The sequence below is a fragment of the Betta splendens genome, chromosome 2 (genome assembly GCF_900634795.4).
Source record: "Betta splendens chromosome 2, fBetSpl5.4, whole genome shotgun sequence".
Classification (NCBI taxonomy): domain Eukaryota; kingdom Metazoa; phylum Chordata; class Actinopteri; order Anabantiformes; family Osphronemidae; genus Betta; species Betta splendens.
In genome coordinates, this window is record NC_040882.2 from 2,690,446 (window position 1) to 2,700,380 (window position 9,935).

The window sequence follows — 9,935 nt, forward strand, 5'->3', positions numbered from 1 at the left end:
AATTTGAAAACACTGCCTGATGATGTAGTGAATCAGTAAATGTGAAGAACGCAGGAGAGAATTCTTAAAAACTGCTCAACCTGGATGAGTCTCCATATGAACGTTACGGTCTAGATTTGATGTAACTGTTTTTGTAATAAATCTTTCCATTCAACCAAATATCCATCAGCTGATGGTCTGTGAACAAATAACTGTGTGTATAAATGTGTTACACTGTATTTGATGATCCTCTGTCACTTTTTGTCCAAGTGCACGGTTTGGACACTGAATCACGGATTACATGTCTCAGTTCCACCAAATGACCAGCAGAGAGAGAGAGAGAGAGAGAGAGAGAGAGGAGGAGGAAGCGGGTAGAGACTCCGGCCTCTCTGTGGCCGTGGTTCCTCCTCGGCAGCCGAGCAGCGAGGTCAGTGAGATTACCGGACACGCATTGAGCCTCGCGTTCAACATCCCTCTGCACAAAGCACCTCCAGGCAAACGAAAACCCACTATCAGAGGATGACAAGAACCACAAGCCCGCCGGGCATCTTCCTCCTCCTCCTCCTCCTCTTGCTTTTCTTCCTACTTCCTCCACCACTCTGGAGCAAATGCATCAATGAGTTTCACTTGGGCTTGTTTGCGGCCATGTTGCAGGCAAGGTGACAAGAGCAGTGTAAGAGAAACATTTCTGTAATTTCCAGAAAGAGCTTAAGGTGGAATCCTTCTCCAAGGGGGAATTTGCCACCTCTTTTTCTTTTTCTCTTCCATCCCCATAGTTTACCTAACTCGCCAAAAAGGGGGCCGCCCCCCCCCCCCCCCCCCCCCCCCCCACACACACACGCACATACACACATACACATACAGTATATTAACACACAGCTCTCCTGAGGAATGGCTGGCGAACAGGGAAGAAATGCACCCTGACAATCTCTCTTTCCCTCCGGCGGCTGGATGCCAGAAACGAGCGCTGTTTCTTCTGAGAGATCTTTTACTGAAGATGCCAGGGATTAAGAAAGAAAAGACTGCAGGACACTGCTGTGTCACCTAGCATTAAACTGCCTTAAACTCTCCGGTTATGAGATACTCTGCGCAAAATAGGTCAGGCCAGGCAAAATGGGAGAGGGGGAAAGGGAGGTTTGGGCTTTTTTATCCTTATTCACCAGGGTTTTGTTTTTGTTTTTTTTTGCCTTTTCCTTCGAGTCCTGATGCCGCTGGGTTCTACTCGTGGTGGTTGGTGCCTTCACACACACAAACATGGGCCACAGATAGAGGCTGCACATGCAGCACATGCAGATCAGCTTTGCTGGCAAGCTGTGTATGATAAACAATTTTTTTTATTAGAAATTGCAACACAGAAAGACGAAGAAGTATTTTGATGGATAAAATTTGACAGCTTGATAAATAGTGGAAGAAACGCGCAATTGTGAGATTTAAAGAATTGTGTCTAGGATTTCAATGTTCTTCATGGTTCAAGGAGAAAAACTGCAAAACGACAAGACCCATAGAAACTAGAAAATGAAAACTGAATAAATCTCATTGTGTAAAACTCTGACATTAAGAGGAGGACAATTAGACATTCACACAATTCAAATGAGTCACGTTTGGTTGAATATGATGGAAAATGCACAGATTAAATATAAAAGTGTATTCATGTCGATAACATTTCCATTATTTTTTGTCCTAAATATGATTTTTTTTCTGTCCTCCGTTTCAAGCAAAAAAATTCCAGTACAAAATCAAATTCAGGTTCTATAAAAAAGTTTAAATTCATGTTTTTCAGCTTAATGCTGGTGTTTAAGTCAAACACACTGTTATTACTCATTTACAATAATTTAACCTTTATTTTTCATCTTTCAAATTTACCTCAGCTTTCTTTGCCAGGGGGACTGTGTACAGAAGGGACATTTGAACTTTGACCCCTATGATGAGTTCAGATGACGTTTGACGTATGTGGTTTTGGTTTTATTGCTGGCACACACGTGAAATGCAAGAAGCAAACTTTGACACGTACGGGTTGTGCGTCTTCATGTCATCTTTGTGTCACCAGGACACCCTGGACAAACTTTGTTGACAAAGCCGTCATTAGTGTTTCAAGAGGCATCTGGTTCCCCGTTCTGAAAGAAAGGCGGCCAAAAGTTTCCGGTTGTCTTTGTCATCTTTGCGGAGCTCCTCGGCCTGTTCTGAATAATTCAGTGGCTGCCTGGTCGAATGCAAACAAACAGAATAAAACATAGATAGTTATGAGGCATAAATATGAACAAACAGCATCTAAAAGCATTAAGGAAACACAGAGCGTCAGGGGTTTAGAGCGACAGATGAGGACAGTGTGTTTGACTGACCGGACGGAGCCGTCACCCCCCCCTCAAACACATACACAAATTTCCTTCACCCCCCTAATGATGTGTGGCCTGTCAGAGAGACGCAGCCAAATTACATTCAGGACTACAAAGCCTTCGTCTGAGGTTTCTCTCTATGTGCAGCCCCCTGCAAAACAATAACTGGGATTCAGCAGCTGCAAATTGCACTAAAATTTCCCAGTCTCTTTCTGTGAATTATTAATGTGAGCCAAACCAAAAAAGACAAAAAAAATAAAAAAGAGAGAGGAGAAATATCTACAGCATGCCCGAGCAGCGGAGAATGCTATAAAGCTGTAATTATGGCAGCGAATGAGAAATGGAACAAAGTTGTCGGAGCCAGAAAAGACAAAGCAGAAAGTGAAGCTAAGAGTTTGCAGGCAGAAAAAGAAAAGTAGTTTTATTACATATGCAAAATGCTAAAAGTTGCCAATTGTCACACAATTAAAATGGGAGTGAACAACACTATTTGCATCAGTGTGTCAGGTTTGTTATGTTTAAAAGTTAAGAGAAATGCTGGAAGAGAAAAGAGCTCAAAAGGACAAAATATACGGGGTTTTGTTTCTGAGTGAAGATGTCGAAATGTAAAAACAGACGTTTGTGGATCAGGAGTTTGAAAGTGAAAAAAGACTTTTTTAAAACCCCACATTTAAATGATTTATGAAAACTAAATTTCAGACAATACTATTTATATACAGTAAATGATTTATATTTGGTGGTCACATGAACAAAACAGGACTGCAGTTTGAAATGAATGTAAAAGTGTCAACAAATCACCTGTTAATGAACGTGTAGAAAACATTACTGTACACACAATAAATCAAAAAAGTATATATCAATCAATGAAAGATGATGATATTGTATTTGATTATTTTTATTTTGAAAAATGGCTGCAAACTATTATTGGACACACAATTCACTGTACAGTTAGCACCAGTGATCTGATACTGGAAACTAAAACTGGAAGCTAGCAAGCTAATTAGCCCTCAATTCTAGTAATCAGGGGAAGTCTGAATGAAGGGAATGTGCCCAGCAGCATGAAGGCCTGTTCACTTCCTGTGCCTATAACTGTATATTAACAAATATTAATCTGAATGTCATGAATGAGGATTAGCTTCACTCTGTGTTATTAGTGCAACATGGACTTTGTTACCTCATGACATTAGTGACACTTTAACACACACAGCTTCACTGTTCTGTTTGGCACATGTTTGAGAAAGTGCCAGCTAAAGTATCTCCCTCTGTCTGTCTCCCTCTCAGACACACACACACACACACACACACACACACACACACACACACACACACACACACAAGGTTCAGGCGAGGGCTTGGCACGGATCCCCCACTCACAGGAGGCAGCGGTGTCCCTCAGGGATCCATAACCAACTAAATAGCTCAGAGAGAAGCTCGCTGGCCCAGCTGGGCCTCGGCACTTCCTCGCTCCTGTTTCTGTAAGTGTGTGCGTGTGAGTGGTGGAGGAAGACGATGGCAGGCCAGATGACACATGTAACTCTGAATATGCTGTGGCTGAAATGAGGTTGATCACCTGATGTGCAGAGGGACACGTGACAGCGTTAGCAGTAAAATGAGCCTGTAAAGATGAAGCATGCAGCATAAAGTGTGTGGACGCCTGGACAGTAGACTCACACCCACAATGCATCCTGGTTTAGACCTTTATTACTTAAACCAAGACAAAGGACTGTGACGGATTTGGATGTCAGCTGCTGTTAACATTGAGCAGATAAAAACATCCAGCGTGTTACACAGAATGGAAAGACTTGCAGTTGCTGCTCGTCTTCCTCAATTCAGCTTTTTATTTAAGTGTCTGCGATTGTTGACTGATAATGCAGGTTGAAAAAGGACATTTACTACAGGTTTGTTAAAACAAGAGCACATTTTTTACCAAAAATATGTAAAAAGGAAGCTGTATTTATTACTTTATAATGAACTACCTCAAAATAAACATAGTAGATGAATTGATAAATTTATAACAGGGTTCAGGGAAAGGGCAATGACAGCTGGGATGGATAAAACACTTAAAACAGTGGGAGAACACACACACGCACACACACACACACACACACACACACACACACACACACACACTCCTGGGTGAGGAGGTGTGTGAGGAACTCCTTCTTCTGGGAGGAAAAACGTTTTTCTTCAAAATGCACATATTTTAATTTCTGTAATATGTCAGCTAGACGAGCTAGCATGTTTGGTTTAGTTAGTTTGTGTTTTAGTGGGGTACTGTTTTTGTTTGTTTATTAGTTTGTTTGGCAGTTGGTTTGACAGTACAGCACCTGAAGTTCACAAATCATTGTTAATGTCTTTCTGAGATTTCAGAGAGTAACAGTAAAGCAAAAGTGTGAATGATTTGTTCATGTTTTCACCAGTTGTTGTTGTTGTTGTTGTTGTTGTTGTCTGACAAATAAACGGTGTGACCTCGATGGCCAGATGTTGTTATGTGCTGCTGACCTTTTTACAGCTGTGAACTAAGCATTGATCCCCAGGATTACAGAATTAAGTGATTTGGTATCTGGAGCATGTGATAAAATGTATCTTCATTTTGTCAAAGCAAGAGACGTTTGCCTGCAAGAAACACCAAAACCCAATGGAAACTGTTTCATGCTTTTCTTAGTGAATAACCTGAGAGTTACCTGAGTTCTCCCAGTTCAGCGGGTTAAATGAGTAGAAGTGAGTGACCTCCACGTTCACAGCACATTATTGTTGTTGCCACCTGGTCGGAGTTTAAAACCCCAGTGTTTGTTTGCGGCAGTGAGTCCAGTGAGTCGGTGATGATGCCTCTGGTTGGCGTTGGCCTGTTTCCTGGTGCTGTTGTGCTCTCTACTGGCTGCTCGGTGGAAGTGTCACATTCAGTGAAACTAACATATTCTTATGGTCTCAGGTTTTAGTAAGAGATCCAAGGTTTACTAGTGTTTTAAACATTCTTCTGTAACACACTACACCTTTGTTTTCTTTCCGATTCTGAGGATTTGAATTATTCATAAAGCAATAATGATAGTTTGGCTTTGATGAGAATGTTTTATCACTGCTCGTTTATTAGTCAGTAACTGATACCCTGTACGTCTGAGCGTGCATGAACCTGCGTGTTCTGTGTGTGTGTGTTTGTGTGTGTGTGTTGCTGTCACTCACGTCGCCTCCTCTTCTTCCTCCTGACAGAGTTCAAGGTCACCGCCTGGCTATTTCCAGCTCGTCTTCACTTTGATCTGTGTCGCAAAATGACAAGGTAACGCAACTCGAGGGTCAGCTGTGTTACAGGAACACTTCCACGGATCGGGAAGGAGGAAATCAATCCCGCCTGACAGTGTCTTCAGGATACTGCGACCTGACTGAGCCGTGACAACTGCACGCACGCACGCATACATACACAAAGAGGAGCGAACGTGGAGGCACATGAGCAGATCAACACAAACATGCACAAACAAACAAGCTGCAGCTAAATGTGGCGCCGACGCACACGCCAGCTGTCGACCTCTGTCAGCTCTGGTTTGTCTGTCGTCCTGTCAAGGTGCATCAGAGAGACAAGGTGTCGGCTGTAAAGTTGGCCACAAACTAAGTGGGACTGAAATGTTCAGTTTGGAGTAAAAGATGGTTTAGTCTGTTATTCACTTTGTTACTATTAAAAGAACAGAACAGGTCTTGACCACCTCTGAAGGCTGAGCTGCATCTGGACCTTCCTGCGCCGCCTCTTCATAATGTTCGCTCCGTGTCCCGTCCTTCAGCCTCTCCTCAGCCGATGGAGGCAGATGGCCTCCCACTGTGAGCCTCGTTCTGCTCTACACTCGTTTTCCTTCCTCCCCTGCACTGCTCAAGAGGGATTTGTTAATTATTACTAATGTTATTCTTATAGTTGGTGGATAGTCATCTGTAATAAAAGCCATGCATGATCTACTGTTGCACATTATTTTCTAAGTAGCCTTAGATGAGGGGCCTTTCTTTCTTTGGGGACCACAGAACAGCCGTTCGTCACCCAATGCAGACATAAACGCAGGACTAACTATTTCAGCAGGCCTGCCAAACAAAGTGAGTTGTGTTCCTTTGGATTCCACAAAGCTTTTTAAAGACCTGTCCATCATTAACTGTATCTGCCTGCCTCCCTCCTTGGTTGTAACATCCGGTATTTCTGTGATCAAACAATGCCTGCAAGCCCTGGCAGCCATTAGACTCCCTCCCAGGTCAATGAGCATTCCCTCCTAGCTAATTACAACAGAGCCTGTAGTTGTCTGCATCCTGGTCCCCCCCTCCTCCTCCTTTCTCCTGTCTGGAAACTCACTGGCATCTGTGGAGGACGGTGGGAGGGTCGTGCAGGGGTTGCAAGGGGGACGTATTTCTGACAAATGTGCCATCCTCATAATTAGCTTGGAAGCAACATATGAAACATTAAACACGCCAGGCGCTGACGACAATCAAAACATTTCATTTGTTGTCAATTATTCATTACTTTGAAGGTTCTGAAGGGGTCGTTAATATGGAAATAAGCTTGCGATGCTAACAAGGTTGTAGTATCTGATTTGAAATCATCTGAGCACAGAGCAGCCCTTCCTTCCATTTTTCTTTTAGGCTAATATTTTGCCTTTTCTTGTCTTTTCTGTTGTGATTTCTTCTCATATTCATGAAGCTTGTTCTTCAAACAAACCATTTTTCTGACTTGAAAACAAGCTGCTTTTATGCACTTTATTAAACGGGGGAAACTCTATTTGATGGAACTGTTTGATAGTTCCAAGTTTAGCTTGGCCTCAAATTAAGTTAAAGTACCCAAAACTAATGCTTTTTAACATTAGGTTTAGTGGCTGGATGCCTGTGGCAGCTGTCACAGCTGAGTGATGTGGTATGAAAAAAGGCCAGAGTGAGGTTATTTAAGGTCACTGGTTTTGAGGCAACCTTATAATTCACATATTCGATTTGAAAAGGTTGGAAACAGATGCCATTCCTGACGTTACTCTGCCCAGTTGTTCCCTCTTGGGCCAATGCTGAAGGTACGTTTTCATCGTTTTAACCCTAACCTGGAGTTTTCTATAACCACATCTATAACCATGCTCAGCTTGGTCACTTCTGGTTTCCCTCCAAACACTTGATGTTGGTGCTTGTGCATGTGCACCGTCATGGGCACTGAAATAAGAGAATGAGACGACACAGTCTCATGCAACGTAAGATGAATGAGCTGCTGAGACGGGAACCTTAAGAGCAGTGGAATAAAGAGACATTTGAACCGCGCTGTTTGTCGCTTCCTACTTTTTACTTACCTGCAGCGGCGCTGTTGGGGCGGGTGGTTAGGACAATTCTAAGGGCCCACAAACTTTGAGGGGTCCACAGAGACCAGCTTTATTAATAATAACATTATTATCAGTAATATATGAGGTTTATCTACTGTATGAAAGAATTGCAAATAAGACTAAATTACTGCCTTTCCAGTCAAAATATAACCATCCTCCCATTTACTGCTTGGTTCTGTCCATCGGGAGCCTGTAGACTCTCTGCTGAGTGAGATCGTCGGATCAAAAACAAAAAAAGAAACGTTTAACAAGCAGAAAAGGAGAAGAGAGGCCCACAATAACTTTCAAACATTTGAAAATAAATTAAATTAAAAAAATGAGTCCACAGGCATTTGTTTCTTGCATTACATTACATTGCAATTGAAATAAACAGAAAATGGTCAATGGCATAAGGTAACGTTACATATGTACTAAGTTACAAAGGTTGTACACTTAAAAAGTTAATTGATACGCCCCAGCTCTCCAAAATATAGGAGAGATGGTAGACGCCTGTAAGCCCCAAGCCTGTTTTCTAGGGTCTTCTGGAAAATGGCATAGCCATGTTAAGGACAGGTATATCTCTGCAACCATAAGGCCTATTTGAATGCTTATATTGAATATTTGGTGTCATAATGTAGGGGACACTTGTGAGATGTGATTAGAAGAGTAAAAAATAGTGTAAGGGCACTATAATAGCAATAAAAGTGATCAATATATCTAAATAATGGTTATTTATACCTATCTAACTAATTATAAACAGTGTCCAGTCACTGTCCATCCTGTCCACATCTGTCACATATGGCCACCAGAGGGCAGGTGTCTGTGTGGACATATCTCTGCCTAGCAACAACTGACTGTGCTCAATGAGGTGTTATTTTACTCATTAGAAGCTATGCAATTGGCCTGAAAACATCAAGCCACTATTAACGGGACTGGCACCCAGTGAGAGTCACCCAACGCGTTTTATGGCCTTGGTGCAATGAAAAACGTGACCAGATGGTGGTCCAATAAATCACTTCAGACAAGCTCTGTGGGAGGGCTAGAAAGTCACACAGTGATTGGGTAACTTGCCAGAACGTAGAAATAACAAGTAATGGCATTGGTTTGCCAGTAATAGTAATATGGATTTATATGACAATATTTGAATGTTTACGGGAAAATACCTCCAAGTTGCGCTACTTGACAAGAGCGCTCACTTAAGAACCAATGAGTGTAAGTTGGAGAATTGGCACTCATTTGATTTACTGGTTTTGTTATGATCGTGCATGTTTTTATTGTCGCTGATTATTAGCATGGAGCCAAATGTCTTAAATCTTATGATCATGCGCTTTAGTATGCGCCTCATGATTAGAACATTGAACGGTAATGCATATCTCTTTGTTTGTGTTCCAGTTTTAGTGTGACCTCTAAATAAAAGTACTAGGCTGGGACGGTTTGTGTGCTGCTGGATTTATTGGAGGAGCTAGGAAGCAGCTGTTCGCACTAGCAGGGCCAGAACAATGACATACTGTACTGTGATCTTTGGTGCGTTATCAAACTAAATCATACAGGTACTCAAAGCTCCTTAACACTGCTTTGCATTCACATTCACACACCAGCGGCAGGGCTTTAATGCAGCTTAAGCTGACACACCGGGGGAAACTTGGGGTTCAGTGTCTTGCCCAAGGACACTTTGGCACATGACCGGGGGAGTCAGGGATCAAACAACCGATCCTATGATCAGTGGGCGTCAGCTCTACTTCTGGAGCCACAGCTGTCCAATATATTTGCTGTTTTTTAATATTTTGATTCAAAGGATTTTAGTCTTATAAAGTTTACAAATCAATTCAGCCTTATTTTGAACGGTTACAACAGGAAGAGATGAAGTATGTTTAATCTTTAAAATATAACATACTTTGTCTGTTCCTTGTTCCCTTTTTAAAACTGATTTGAAATTTTTCCTTACCAAATACTTTAGTTTAAATATATCTTGATCAAACAGATAATATTTTTTCTATTTCTGAGATTCATTTAGTATTATAGAACTGTTTCTCAGAAATCATGAAGACCACCGTCATCATTAAGACAGCGTCCCTTCTTTATCAGGACAGTCACCAGTAGCCTAAAGAAAGACAATGCCCAGCCTCTCTTCAATTATTTATTCTCACATCACTGCAGAAACATGACAAATGGTAATTCTGGTCTCTTTTTCCAGCTGGGCATCCAAATGCTCATTAGTTTTAAAGAAGGTTAATTTATTTAGGTTTTGCATATTGATATGCCAATTACATCTAATGGTGGAATGGGCATCCGTCAAGGTAATAATGCATAAACACATGAAAGA

At 41.8% G+C, this 9,935-nt stretch overlaps 1 protein-coding gene across 1 annotated transcript in view; it reads right to left on the reverse strand.

The window, feature by feature from the left end:
- Positions 1–9,045: 9,045 nt before the first annotated feature.
- Positions 9,046–9,935, reverse strand: part of kynu (kynureninase) — a 7,653-nt gene continuing 6,763 nt past the window's right edge. The window contains exon 14 of the mRNA XM_029134499.3: positions 9,046–9,935. This exon is cut by the window's right edge and continues 923 nt beyond it. The gene's annotated coding sequence lies outside the window, so the exon portion shown is untranslated.